The sequence below is a fragment of the Aulostomus chinensis genome, chromosome 4, assembly GCF_037954235.1.
Source record: "Aulostomus chinensis isolate RoL2024-O1b breed Wild chromosome 4, RoL_Achi_v1.0, whole genome shotgun sequence".
In the NCBI taxonomy this organism is placed as follows: Eukaryota; Metazoa; Chordata; class Actinopteri; order Syngnathiformes; family Aulostomidae; genus Aulostomus; species Aulostomus chinensis.
This window is the reverse complement of record NC_141323.1, coordinates 27,786,770-27,800,347: the sequence shown is the minus strand read 5'-3', so window position 1 is coordinate 27,800,347 and position 13,578 is coordinate 27,786,770. Positions and strand designations below refer to the sequence as shown.

Sequence of the window (13,578 nt, the reverse complement as noted above, 5' to 3'; positions counted from 1 at the left end):
AAAAGAAAAGAATGTTGATGTCATCTAGAGAAAAGTACTGCATCTGCCATCTGTCTACTTCAAATTAACCACTGCATGACATTCCATTCCAAAGCTGCGGAGGGCGCTTCAAGAAAAGGTGTGTGAGGGAAGCTCGCTCATGCTGGTCCCCAAAGACTCAAAGCTGCCCTTTGCTCACAAAGAAACAAAAAAGCTTACAGCACCTGGTATTCCCAGGCGGTCTCCCATCCAAGTACTAACCAGGCCCAACCCTGCTTAGCTTCCGAGATCAGACGAGATCAGGCGTGTTCAGAGTGGTATGGCCGTAAGCCCTTGACTCTTACACACATGGGCTCTATATCCATTTCACTCACTTTACAACCTCAGAAAAAAAGCAATGCGCAACAGCCTCAGGGTCTTTTCACACGCCAAATAGGTGTCCTGTCAATACAACGAAAAGAATGTTAATGTCATCGAGAGAAAACTACTGCATCTGTCATCTGTCTACTTCAAATTACACGCTGCATGACATTCAATTTTAAACCTGCGGAAAAAAGCTTCAAGAAAAGGTGTGTGAGGGAAGCTCGCTCATGCTGGTCCCCAAAGACTCAAAGCTGCCATTTCCTCACAAAGAAACAAAAAAGCTTACAGCACCTGGTATTCCCAGACGGTCTAACATCCAAGTACTAACCAGGCCCGACCATGCGTAGCTTCCGAGATACGACGAGATCGGGCGTGTTCAGAGTGGTATGGCCGTAAGCCCTTGACTCTTACACACATGGGCTCTATATCCATTTCACTCACTTTAAAACCTCAGAAAAAAAGTGAAGCGCAAAAGCCTCAGGTTTTTTTCACACGCCAAATAGGTGTCCTGTCAATAAAAGAAAAGAATGTTGATGTCATCTAGAGAAAAGTACTGCATCTGCCATCTGTCTACTTCAAATTAACCACTGCATGACATTCCATTCCAAAGCTGCGGAGGGCGCTTCAAGAAAAGGTGTGTGAGGGAAGCTCGCTCATGCTGGTCCCCAAAGACTCAAAGCTGCCCTTTCCTCACAAAGAAACAAAAAAGCTTACAGCACCTGTTATTCCCAGGCGGTCTCCCATCCAAGTACTAACCAGGCCCGACCCTGCTTAGCTTCCGAGATCAGACGAGATCGGGCGTGTGCAGAGTGGTATGGCCGTAAGCCCTTGACTCTTAAACACATGGGCTCTAAATCCATTTCACTCACTTTAAAACCTCAGAAAAAAAGTGATGCGCAACAGCCTCAGGGTCTTTTCACATGCCAAATAGGTGTCCTGTCAATATAAAGAAAAGAATGTTGATGTCATCCAGAGAAAAGTACTGCATCCTCCATCTGTCGACTTCAAATTACAAACTGCATGACATTCCATTCCAAAGATGCGGAGGGCGCTTCAAGAAAAGGTGTGTGAGGGAAGCTCGCTCATGCTGGTCCCCAAAGACTCAAAGCTGCCCTTTCCTCACAATGAAACAAAAAAGCTTACAGCACCTGGTATTCCTAAGCGGTCTCCCATCCAAGTACTAACCAGGCCAGACCCTGCTTAGCTTCCGAGATCAGACGAGATCAGGCGTGTTCAGAGTGGTATGGCCGTAAGCCCTTGACTCTTACACACATGGGCTCTATATCCATTTCACTCACTTTACAACCTCAGAAAAAAAGTGAAGCGCAAAAGCCTCACGGTCTTTTCACACGCCAAATGGGTGTCCCGTCAATAAAAGAAAAGAATGTTGACATCATCTAGAGAAAAGTACTGCATCTGATATCTGTCTACTTAAAATTACACGCTGCATGACATTCAATTTAAAAGCTGCAGAAAGGCGCTTCAAGAAAAGGTGTGTGATGGAAGCTCGCTCATGCTGGTCCCCAAAGACTCAAAGCTGCCCTTTCCTCACAAAGAAACAAAAAAGCTTACAGCACCTGGTATTCCCAGGTAGTCTTCCATCCAAGTACTAACCAGGCCTGACCCTGCTTAGCTTCCGAGATCAGACCAGATAGGGCGTGTTCAGAGTGGTATGGCCGTAAGTCCTTGACTCTGACACACAAGGGCTCTATATCCATTTCACTCACTTTACAACCTCAGAAAAAAAGTGAAGCGCAAAAGCCTCAGGGTCTTTTCACACGCCAAATAGGTGTCCTGTCATTAAAAGAAAAGAATGTTGATGTCATCTAGAGAAAAGTACTGCATCTGCCATCTGTCTACTTCAAATTAACCACTGCATGACATTCAATTTCAAAGCTGCAGAAAGGCGCTTCAAGAAAAGGTGTGTGAGGGAAGCTCGCTCATGCTGGTCCCCAAAGACTCAAAGCCGCCCTTTCCTCACAATGAAAAAAAAAAGCTTACAGCACCTGGTATTCCCAGGCGGTCTCCCATCCAAGTATTAAACAGGCCCGACCCTGCTTAGCTTCCGAGATCAGACCAGATCGGGCGTGTTCAGAGTGGAATGGCCGTAAGTCCTTGACTCTGACACACATGGGCTCTATATCCATGTCACTCACTTTACAACCTCAGAAAAAAAGTGAAGCGCAAAAGCCTCACAGTCTTTTCACACGCCAAATAGGTGTCCTGTCATTAAAAGAAAAGAATGTTGATGTCATCTAGAGAAAAGTACTGCATCTGCCATCTGTCTACTTCAAATTAACCACTGCATGACATTCCATTCCAAAGCTGCGGAGGGCGCTTCAAGAAAAGGTGTGTGAGGGAAGCTCGCTCATGCTGGTCCCCAAAGACTCAAAGCTGCCCTTTCCTCACAAAGAAACAAAAAAGCTTACAGCACCTGGTATTCCCAGGCGGTCTCCCATCCAAGTACTAACCAGGCCCGACCCTGCTTAGCTTCCGAGATCAGACGAGATCGGGCGTGTTGAGAGTGGTATGGCTGTAAGCCCTTGACTCTTACACACATGGGCTCGACATCCATTTCACTCACTTTACAACCTCAGAAAAAAAGTGAAGCGCAAAAGCCTCAGGGTCTTTTCACACGCCAAATAGGTGTCCTGTCAATAAAAGAAAAGAATGTTGATGTCATCTACAGAAAAGTACTGCATCTGCCATCTGTCTACTTCAAATTAACCACTGCATGACATTCCATTCCAAAGCTGCGGAGGGCGCTTCAAGAAAAGGTGTGTGAGGGAAGCTTGCTCATGCTGGTCCCCAAAGACTCAAAGCTGCCCTTTCCTCACAAAGAAACAAAAAAGCTTACAGCACCTGGTATTCCCAGGCGGTCTCCCATCCAAGTACTAACAAGGCCCGACCCTGCTAAGCTTCAGATATCAGACGAGATCGGGCGTGTTCAGAGTGGTATGGCCGTAAGCCCTTGACTCTCACACACATGGGCTCTATATCTATTTCACTCACTTTACAACCTCAGAAAAAAAGTGATGCGCAACAGCCTCAGGGTCTTTTCACACGTCAAATAGGTGTCCTGTCAATACAAAGAAAAGAATGTTGATGTCATCAAGAGAAAAGTACTGCATCCTCCATCTGTCTACTTCAAGTTACACACTGCATGAGATTCCATTTCAAAGCTGCAGAAAGGCGCTTCAAGAAAAGGTGTGTGAGGGAAGCTCGCTCATGCTGGTCCCCAAAGACTCAAAGCTGCCCTTTCCTCACAAAGAAACAAAAAAGCTTACAGCACCTGGTATTCCCAGGCGGTCTCCCATCCAAGTACTAACCAGGCCCGACCCTGCTTAGCTTCCGAGATCAGACGAGATCGGGCGTGTTCAGAGTGGTATGGCCGTAAGCCCTTGACTCTTACACACATGGGCTCTATATCCATTTCACTCACTTTACAACCTCAGAAAAAAAGTGAAGCGCAAAAGCCTCAGGGTTTTTTCACACGCCAAATAGGTGTCCTGTCAATAAAAGAAAAGAATGGTGATGTCATCTAGAGAAAAGTACTGCATCTGCCATCTGTCTACTTCAAATTACACGCTGCATGACATTCAATTTCAAAGCTGCAGAAAGGCGCTTCAAGAAAAGGTGTGTGAGGGAAGCTCGCTCATGCTTGTCCCCAAAGACTCAAAGCTTCCCTTTACTCACAAAGAAACAAAAAAGCTTACAGCACCTGGTATTCCCAGACGGTCTAACATCCAAGTACTAAACAGGCCCGACCCTGCTTAGCTTCCGAGATCAGACCAGATCGGGCGTGTTCAGAGTGGTATGGCCGTAAGCCCTTGACTCTTACACACATGGGCTCTATATCCATTTCACTCACTTTACAACCTCAGAAAAAAAGTGAAGCGCAAAAGCCTCAGGGTTTTTTCACACGCCAAATAGGTGTCCTGTCAATAAAAGAAAAGAATGTTGATGTCATCTAGAGAAAAGTACTGCATCTGCCATCTGTCTACTTCAAATTAACCACTGCATGACATTCCATTCCAAAGCTGCGGAGGGCGCTTCAAGAAAAGGTGTGTGAGGGAAGCTCGCTCATGCTGGTCCCCAAAGACTCAAAGCTGCCCTTTGCTCACAAAGAAACAAAAAAGCTTACAGCACCTGGTATTCCCAGGCGGTCTCCCATCCAAGTACTTACCAGGCCCAACCCTGCTTAGCTTCCGAGATCAGACGAGATCGGGCGTGTTCAGAGTGGTATGGCCGTAAGCCCTTGACTCTTACACACATGGGCTCTACATCCATTTCACTCACTTTACAACCTCAGAAAAAAAGTGAAGCGCAAAAGCCTCAGGGTCTTTTCACACGTCAAATAGGTGTCCTGTCAATACAAAGAAAAGAATGTTGATGTCATCGAGAGAAAAGTACTGCATCCTCCATCTGTCTACTTCAAGTTACACGCTGCATGAGATTCCATTTCAAAGCTGCAGAAAGGCGCTTCAAGAAAAGGTGTGTGAGGGAAGCTCGCTCATGCTGGTCCCCAAAGACTCAAAGCTTCCCTTTCCTCACAAAGAAACAAAAAAGCTTACAGCACCTGGTATTCCCAGGCGGTCTCCCATCCAAGTACTAACCAGGCCCGACCCTGCTTAGCTTCCGAGATCAGACGAGATCGGGGGTGTTCAGAGTGGTATGGCCGTAAGCCCTTGACTCTTACACACATGGGCTCTATATCCATTTCACTCACTTTACAACCTCAGAAAAAAAGTGAAGCGCAAAAGCCTAAGGGTTTTCTCACAAGCCAAATAGGTGTCCTGTCAATAAAAGAAAAGAATGGTGATGTCATCTAGAGAAAAGTACTGCATCTGCCATCTGTCTACTTCAAATTACACGCTGCATGACATTCAATTTCAAAGCTGCAGAAAGGCGCTTCAAGAAAAGGTGTGTGAGGGAAGCTCGCTCATGCTTGTCCCCAAAGACTCAAAGCTGCCCTTTCCTCACAAAGAAACAAAAAAGCTTACAGCATCTGGTATTCCCAGGCGGTCTCCCATCCAAGTACAAACAAGGCCCGACCCTGCTAAGCTTCAGATATCAGACGAGATCAGGCGTGTTCAGAGTGGTATGGCCGTAAGCCCTTGACGCTTACACACATGGGCTCTATATCCATTTCACTCACTTTACAACCTCAGAAAAAAAGTGAAGCGCAACAGCCTCACGGTCTTTTCACACGCCAAATAGGTGTCCTGTCAATAAAAGAAAAGAATGTTGATGTCATCTAGAGAAAAGTACTGCATCTGCCACCTGTCGACTTCAAATTACACGCTGCATGACATTCAATTTCAAAGCTGCGGAAAGGCGCTTCAAGAAGAAGTGCGTGAGGGAAGGTCTCTCATGCTGGTCCCCAAAGACTCAAAGCTGCCCTTTCCTCAAGCTGAAGTTAAAAGAATTGCAAATTAATCCTTCACAGGTACTTGTTCACGGAGATGGATGAAATAAAAATTGAATATATTCTTGTGTTATAAAAATACAATGAACAAAATTATTAACAATGAGTAAGAGGATTTTCAAAACAAAACAAACAGTGTCTTTCTTGGTTCTGAACTTTCGTTTCACTGAAAATAAAAATCTTTTTTAGTTAGATAGTTTCACATAAAATACCCTCAAGTCATCCTTTACACCTCAATTGTAAGGAAAAAAAGTTTCCTCAACAAAAGATAACCCTTTTGTTTTTTTAAAATATACATCATATTTAATCCCTTTCAGAATCCTTAAGTTACCTTCTAAAACGGTATTCCTTAATTTACAACAACTAAAACTCAATATTTTACCTGTGGGCACACACACATTCATATGAAACACCTTAAATTTAATTTTTACCTGTTTCAGGCCTGTTTATTGAAGCTCCTGTGCGGTCGGGGCTTCACAACTGTAATGGCCGCTTCCCTCGCAGCTGAGCACACAATAAAAGCAAGTGCATGTGTATGTTAGTCCTCACAAATCCAGGGTTTTATTAGAAGGGGGAGAACGGGAATGGAGGATGAGAGTCTGAATGGTAATGGCAATGGCGGTGGCAGTCACAATCCAAACACTCACACGCAATGGCGGGACAGCGAAAGTCACGAAGAAGAAAACACAGCAGGACAGGGCACAGCAGAACAGCAGAGCCATCGGATGGAAACCCGTCTCTCTCTCTCCAATGTCCGTCTCCTTCAAGCATATTATCTTAATTTAGCCACAATTATCAAACATTATCTCGTGTCGAATTCGCATTACCTTTACTTTCGCTCCAAAAATATTACAACGCTAAAGCTACGATCTGCAGGCACATTAGCACGGAATGCTATCCCTAGCTAGCACGTCGCTAACCATGTACACATCCAGTCTCTTTTCACTATAACAGTTAGATAAAGCGCAAATACAGGCATAAATATTCACCTCTCGAAGGTCACACAGAAGTTTACATCAGGACCACCAGTCGTCGACCTCCAAAATAAACTTAAATGCTCTCCACACAAATGATGCCTCCCCTCTTAACTCTCTGATCATTGCCTCTGTTTCTCTCCCCATGCGCGCTAACTACTCACTTCACAAACCTGCGCCACTAGTCCCACCCCTTACACAGTAACTTTCCTCTCATTGGCTTTTGCGGTCTTAATACACCCAAAGATAAGACAGGAATGAAATGATTGACAGGTAACAATTGAGGTTACATATAAACACGGCTTCTTCCCCTCTCCTTATTCTCAGATCACTGATCTTTTCCAGACTCAGAGAACTTAAAGACCTTTATATGAATTTATTTTTTAACTGTAAATAGTTTTACTTTTTAAATGTTACATATTATATTTATGCTTTTAACCTGCTCACATTATAACCAATTTTAAAGATCATGAACTCTATTTATTTTTGAACTTTTTAACACATCTTTTTATGCTTTTTATGCGATGTAATTTATTTGATTTTTGTACAGGGCTACGTGTTGTATGATAACAAGAGTGTATATTGTTGACAATGTGTTACAGTCAATGGGTGGCACGGTGGTACCGTGGTTAACAGTGTCGCCTCAAAGCAAGTTCAAGTCCTGGCTCGAGCACAGGTTCTTTCTGTGTGGTGTGTGCATGTTCTCCCCGTGCCTGCGTGGGTTGTCTGTCTGCAATGGACTGGCTACCTGTCCAGGGTGAAACCTGCCTCTCACCTCAAAGCCACTGGGAAAGGCTCCAGCCTCCCCCTGCAACCCTTAACAGAAATAAGCTGGGATGCATGGAAGTATAGAAAGCGGATACAATGAAGCGCATACAAATTTTTCGAACGCACGAAAAAGTCTCACCTTTTGTTTTTTTCATATTGGTTAGTTTGGAAGCATGGAATTTCTGACAAAGCCTAAGTTTGTATTGTTTATTCACTGATTTTTCTGACAATTTACAAACAAAGCTTTCAAAACTGAGAGGACAAGCAGTGGTGTTTAAGATCAACACCCAACATGGGGCTTGAACCAACAACCCTGAGACTAAGAGTCTCATGCTCGACTGACTGAGCTAATCAGGTTACGTCAGTGTAAGTCCCATAGCATGAAGTGGTCAGAGTGAGAGAGTCACACTCCTGTGAGTGATCACCCACCCATCCATCCATCCATCCATCCATCCATCCATTTTTCCGCTTATCCTGTTAAGGGTCACAGGGTGGGGCTGGAGCCTATCCCAGAAGGGACATTACCTTGGACAGGTAAGCAGTCCATCGCAGTCCACCGCAGCCAACAAATATTGACAGACAACCATTCACACTCACAGCCGTTTTTCATATTCACGTGTTTAATTGTAGGTGTCCGGCTTTTGGGACACGGTCCCTTAATCGCCGCTAGTGGGGAAACACCACACACACGATCTACACCTGATTGGCACAGCTGGTGAGCCGTGACACTGAGGAAGAACTAGCTGCTGCTTTGCTACCGGGTGCTGTCTTGCCAGACTATCCTGCTTTGCTAGATGCTCCTGCTTTGCTCTGGCTGCTGTTTGCTACAGACTACCCTGCTTTGCTCTGGCTGCTGTTTTGCTACAGACTACCCTGCTTTGCTCCGGCTGCTGTTTTGCTACAGACTACCCTGCTTTGCTCTGGCTGCTGTTTTGCTCCAGACTACCCTGCTTTGCTCCGGCTGCTGTTTTGCTACAGACTACCCTGCTTTGCTCTGGCTGCTGTTTGGCTACAGACTACCCTGCTTTGCTCTGGCTGCTGTTTTGCTACAGACTACCCTGCTTTGCTCTGGCTACTGTTTTGCTACAGACTACCCTGCTTTGTTACAGGCTCCTGCTCTATTAGCCTGCTCTGCTACTAGCCTGTTCTGCGACCTACTGGCCATCTACACATGTTTTGCTTGTTTGTTCACTGTTTACTGTGTTCACTGGAGTGCTCTGCTTCTGTGTTAACGAATTGGAATCCGCTGTGTGTTGAACTGGAGGTTGTTTCAGTAATTCACCTTGTTTAACCAGGGTCTGCCAGATCCTGATGTCCACCGTGTGGCGCCACTGAACTGTACTTCATGGTGCTCTGAAGGTTTGGATCTGCATTGTTTCCCATTCCTCCGCTTGGGCTTCAGGGTGCAGCAAGCTGCTGGACGGCTATCCGTTAGCTCCCTGGTCTAGCAATGGAGAAATGAACTCGTTTCTGGTTATTTTGGGTTGTATTATTTTTCCTTGCTAATTTGTGCTTAATAATTAAATCTTGTTTCTCGAATTAATTTTTAAATTGTGGTTTGAGTTTGGTTCTGGTTTTTGTGTTTGTTTTTTTTAGTTTTGGTGTTAAATTATAATTCTTGTCATTTCGTTTCAGGTACTGGAAGCTCACGGTCCTGGCGTCGCTTTTCCTCTTGTGTGCTGTGCACCCCTGTTTTGCTTTAATCATGTGTGTTTTTAAATGTGATGTCCCAATTGATCAGGGTGTCTTCTGCCTTGGGATCCCTCACCCCCACTGGTAAGCTCCAGACTTGTTTAGATTTATTCTCTTTTTTTTATCTGCTGGCCTGTTTACAATAAAATATTTTTGTCATGGAACCACGTCTCCTGCCAATTAGTAAATGAACCTGTGAGTGCCTTTTGGTCGGTACGTTAACTATTTCCTTGGGCGAAATTCCCAAGGTGGCGTTGTCCGGCTTTGGTCACTATTATATTTTAATAAGTGCACCCCCCACTCGTGTGTGTCGCCACACAAACTGGAAACTTCACTTAGCCTCCACTGGCCTACAGACTTTGCGCCAGTGTCTACAATAAATGCAATCGCTACTCACCAAATGACTGAGATTGAGATGGATGACGAAAACCAAGGCTCTGGCCTCACGTGCAGATCAGGAGATTCTCCTTGCGTCCATAAGGCAAAGATACTGCATGATACTGTTTTATTTACAGTGAAGTACTGTATTTTAGCATTACAGCATAGTTCTGTTAAACAGTCATGGGGTGTAATTTAACAGATTCCTATTAGAATTAACGGCAAAGTACTGTATTTTTATAAACGGTGATACTATTGAAATCTTGTAGTAAATTTACAGCAGTTGCTTGCAGTGTACAAGTCCCACCGCTTTCATAAAATTCATCACTGGATTCAGGACAACCCCTGCTACTCGGCCCCGGTGGGCGGGAGGAGGCTCAGGCCCAAACAACGCTGACTGCAGCTTTAATTTAATCCTAGGTTTATGTAATACTCCGATAAATCAGTGGTATTTATTTCATGATTTTCATAGGAATAAGTTAAGAATAAAATGCCAGTTCATGGTTAAGCTAAAATTTACATAAATAAGTATTATGAAGATATTAAAATGTAAATAAAATTTGTTTAAAATTAGTAACTTTCAAAAAAAACATTTCACGGGGTGTGAATGTCTTTCAAAAATGTTAAAGTAATTCTATTACGTTAGGTTGTGCGTGAGTTCATGACCTTTAGTGTTTACACTTCCGGGAGAAACGAGCGCGAGGAAGGAGCATCGTGTGAATGGCGTAACGTTATCGGAGTTTCGAGACTGTGTGTCGTCGGAGAGGAGTTTTTATCGGTAACGGACTGTGAACTGTAATTGACCGACGTGATCGGAGTGCGTGAGTCGGATTCTCCGCCACCGATTGTGTTTTGAGCACCAGGCAAGTCCAGTTACAGAAGCTAGCGGGAGCTAGGCTAACGCTGTCCACGCTGAATGGAGACGACGCTGCACGGACGGGACAGGAGCTTCGGATAGTCTCCTCGGGAGAGAGTCGTTAACGGAGGATGTGCCGCTGCTGCCGAGTCACGGAGGTCTGTTGCTGCGGGCTGCTGCGAGCGGGACGGTTGCTGCCATAACGAGCGAGGGATTCATCGGCTGCGGTCCGGTATTGTTGACTTCACCGACACACGGGGGGATCTGGTAAAGGTTTCCATCATGAGCTCCAACTAAAGCGGGCCAACGAAAGTAAACATGAGTGCACTCGAAATAAAATTAGACAGTTGAAAAAAAGACAAACAATATACCCCGGGGTTCTTTTTATTTTCTATAGTCTTGTTTATTCAAGGTTTGAATGTGTTTTTCTGCAAGCTTTTAATACATTTTCTAAACTGAAATCTTGTGTTGGTTCATTGAATTTGTGTGTTGTTACTGAAGCTTTACAGCAGAGTTTAAAGGTCAAGTGTACTCCCCATAGCCTCCATTTGAATATTTAAGAGTGAGAATCATACATTGCCATAGATTGATATTAATTATTCCAGATGGGACTTTTACCATACAAGATATTTGAAATGAGTTAAAGTGTTCCCTGTAAGCCTAAGGTGGGTTTTAATATTGGAGCCGGTGGTAAAAGGGTTACATTTAGAAATCTAAACCCCTGCTACCATGAGCACACATGGAAATAAAGACTCAACTGACTGCTCAGTCTACTTCAGCTAGCACACTGAACAATACTGTTGTTTACTTGCTAGCTGATAAGTGAGCAGCTGATGTTTGCAATAACATTGAAATAAACTAAAAATAGAGTCAATAGCTCAAATCCTATCACCACCAAAGGAGCCACGTCTTTAACACTTCAATCTCATAGCGACTCCTCAGGATTTCTTCTTCTCTCCATTGCATTTTGTAGGAGGCTCCTGCCGGTCCACACTGCCTTCCCCCTAACAGATTCAGCTACTGAGACTAAAGTTCGTTAGTAAGCTCAATGCATAAAAGTGACTTAATATTTGTTGAAAACTAAATAGGCGTGAAGCTGTAACCTCACATGAACACTCGAAGTCTAGATTTCAGCTTCATGTGAAGAAATCAGCATAAAATCCTTGTGTTGGTGTTTAAACCTGGACTACCAGAACCAGGCTAAGAGGTGTTTGTCTGTTAGCTGTGAAGCAAACTGAAACATGAAGGCTTTGAGGGTTTGTTCTCAACACAAAGAAAGATTCAATGCTCAAACTGCCAACTCTGTAAAAAAAAAAAAAAAATTTTTTACAAATCTCAGTTTATTTCTTCATGAAGATCTTAATGAGGCAATCAGCACCAGAGCACTAAAGTTAAAATTAGTAACACCGTCACTAACGATGGATTTATTTGACCCGATGTAGTTTTCCTGATCAAATATAGTTTTCATCAAAATATATATTTTTTTTATAATTATTTCCCAATATGCAACGTCACATAAATGAAAAAATGGAGGACCCTATAAAATGACCTGACGTCAGTGTTCAAGGGTGAAGTCATTTTTGGAATGAAGAAGAGTTCATCCAGCTTTTTTTGCCTCGTGTCTCTGAACCAGCTCATTTGTTGTCCACGCCGTTCCGTGTTTAACATGTTTTATGTAACATGAATAACATTAATATACAAATATATACATGACATAAATTATATATAGACACAGATAAACATCAATAATCAGTGAGAGAAGTCATGTGATTCTCCGACCTCTCTAAGCTGCATCGCAGTGCTGGAGGAGTGCTGACATCATCATTTATGGTTCCTTGCTGGATGAAGGCCTAAACTATGGAGTGAAATCTACTGCCTTGAACTCACTCTTCATTTCTGCTCAGGCTTTTCCTGCCAGCAAGGCAGTGGCAAGAAAAGCAGTCAGCTGATGTCCACAGCTCAACATGAGAAGGACGCATTTCTTTTGAAGAAAAAAACATTTCAAGGAGTTTTTCCTGCCAATACAGGACAACACCCACTCACAAACCAGTGCTGGACAAGTTCCTTCAAAGCTGTAATGCCTTATTTCTTACTTGTTACTGTCATTTTAAAATAATTGGTTCCATTACGATTGTGTCTGCCAGCGCTTGGTGACTGTACAGGAGGTCTGGGGACCGCAGGGCCACAACAAGCCCATTTCCTCAACTCTCCATTGAGTACAGAGGTCCCCAAGTATGGACCAGTGAGGATAAATGTGATCGTGGAGAAGTCCTTTTGTTCTTCAACTTGTCCAACTTGATGGTGAGTCTCCCTTTATCAAGGATTACTGAATGCTTGTGTTATTTATGGCATTGTTAACACTTTATAAACCCTTCATTCAGAGCTGTAAAGAATCTTTAACCTCATATCCCAGACATCAAAGTGGGCCACTAACTGGTGAGATGAAGCTATGCTATGCTGCTACATTCTGAAGAGGTAAAGTAGCAGGTTCTGAGAGTGATGGCTAACCTGGATGTGTTCATCTCCTACTTTAATATCAGCGTCCCAACTTGGAGCTCTGACCACCTCCAGCTTTTTGTTCCTGTTTCTGCTTCAGTCGACAGGGAACTCAAACCTGCAATAGAATCATCAACAACAATGGAATAGAAAACAGAGGAAGACAAAATATCATAAACTTACAAAGCTGAGAAATGTTCATGAAGAATAAATGCACACATTATGATTGAGGCCAGAAAGTAAAACTCCACACCAAATGTATTTTGACATGTAGGGATAATGAACTTGAATGTGTTGAAATAGCAGATAAATGAATCCACTATCACACAACAAGATGATGACCCACTATCACAAGATGGCGTCACAGATCCTGATGCTCTGTGCAGGAAACACCAAGCAAAACATGACTAAAAAGCTCCTGTTGTTCCCTCCATGAAAAACTGTGGCACTGATGAGAAGAAGGATCCCAGCGTCCTCTTAGGATCCATCGCCGTACCATTCGGTAGAAGGATGATAGGGTCGGCACCAGGAGAAACCCTTGTGTCTGCGATGCAGGGAAGATGGAGCACTGAAGAGGACACATTGTGGCGTCCTGAAGAGGACATTTGGTGGAGCCTGAGACAGCAAACATCATGCCGCCCTTC

At 43.8% G+C, this 13,578-nt stretch overlaps 7 non-coding genes and 6 pseudogenes across 7 annotated transcripts; all 13 read right to left on the bottom strand.

Annotated features, from left to right (window-relative positions):
- Nucleotides 1–191: 191 nt before the first annotated feature.
- Nucleotides 192–310, bottom strand: LOC147265043 (5S ribosomal RNA). The gene has a single exon (XR_015115516.1). It is a non-coding gene; the product is annotated as a 5S ribosomal RNA (ribosomal RNA).
- A 311-nt stretch (nucleotides 311–621) lies between these two features.
- On the bottom strand, nucleotides 622–740 carry LOC147265042 (5S ribosomal RNA; annotated as a pseudogene).
- Nucleotides 741–1,049: 309 nt separating this feature from the next.
- LOC147265041 (5S ribosomal RNA) lies at nucleotides 1,050–1,168 on the bottom strand. The gene has a single exon (XR_015113143.1). It is a non-coding gene; the product is annotated as a 5S ribosomal RNA (ribosomal RNA).
- Nucleotides 1,169–1,478: 310 nt separating this feature from the next.
- On the bottom strand, nucleotides 1,479–1,597 carry LOC147265040 (5S ribosomal RNA). Its single transcript, XR_015115114.1, has one exon. It is a non-coding gene; the product is annotated as a 5S ribosomal RNA (ribosomal RNA).
- Nucleotides 1,598–1,907: 310 nt separating this feature from the next.
- Nucleotides 1,908–2,026, bottom strand: LOC147265039 (5S ribosomal RNA; annotated as a pseudogene).
- A 310-nt stretch (nucleotides 2,027–2,336) lies between these two features.
- Nucleotides 2,337–2,455, bottom strand: LOC147265038 (5S ribosomal RNA; annotated as a pseudogene).
- Nucleotides 2,456–2,764: 309 nt separating this feature from the next.
- Nucleotides 2,765–2,883, bottom strand: LOC147265037 (5S ribosomal RNA). Its single transcript, XR_015113496.1, has one exon. It is a non-coding gene; the product is annotated as a 5S ribosomal RNA (ribosomal RNA).
- A 309-nt stretch (nucleotides 2,884–3,192) lies between these two features.
- Nucleotides 3,193–3,311, bottom strand: LOC147265036 (5S ribosomal RNA; annotated as a pseudogene).
- A 311-nt stretch (nucleotides 3,312–3,622) lies between these two features.
- Nucleotides 3,623–3,741, bottom strand: LOC147265035 (5S ribosomal RNA). The gene has a single exon (XR_015113733.1). It is a non-coding gene; the product is annotated as a 5S ribosomal RNA (ribosomal RNA).
- A 310-nt stretch (nucleotides 3,742–4,051) lies between these two features.
- On the bottom strand, nucleotides 4,052–4,170 carry LOC147265034 (5S ribosomal RNA; annotated as a pseudogene).
- Nucleotides 4,171–4,479: 309 nt separating this feature from the next.
- On the bottom strand, nucleotides 4,480–4,598 carry LOC147265033 (5S ribosomal RNA). Its single transcript, XR_015114861.1, has one exon. It is a non-coding gene; the product is annotated as a 5S ribosomal RNA (ribosomal RNA).
- Nucleotides 4,599–4,909: 311 nt separating this feature from the next.
- On the bottom strand, nucleotides 4,910–5,028 carry LOC147265032 (5S ribosomal RNA). Its single transcript, XR_015115478.1, has one exon. It is a non-coding gene; the product is annotated as a 5S ribosomal RNA (ribosomal RNA).
- Nucleotides 5,029–5,338: 310 nt separating this feature from the next.
- Nucleotides 5,339–5,457, bottom strand: LOC147265031 (5S ribosomal RNA; annotated as a pseudogene).
- Nucleotides 5,458–13,578: the final 8,121 nt, after the last annotated feature.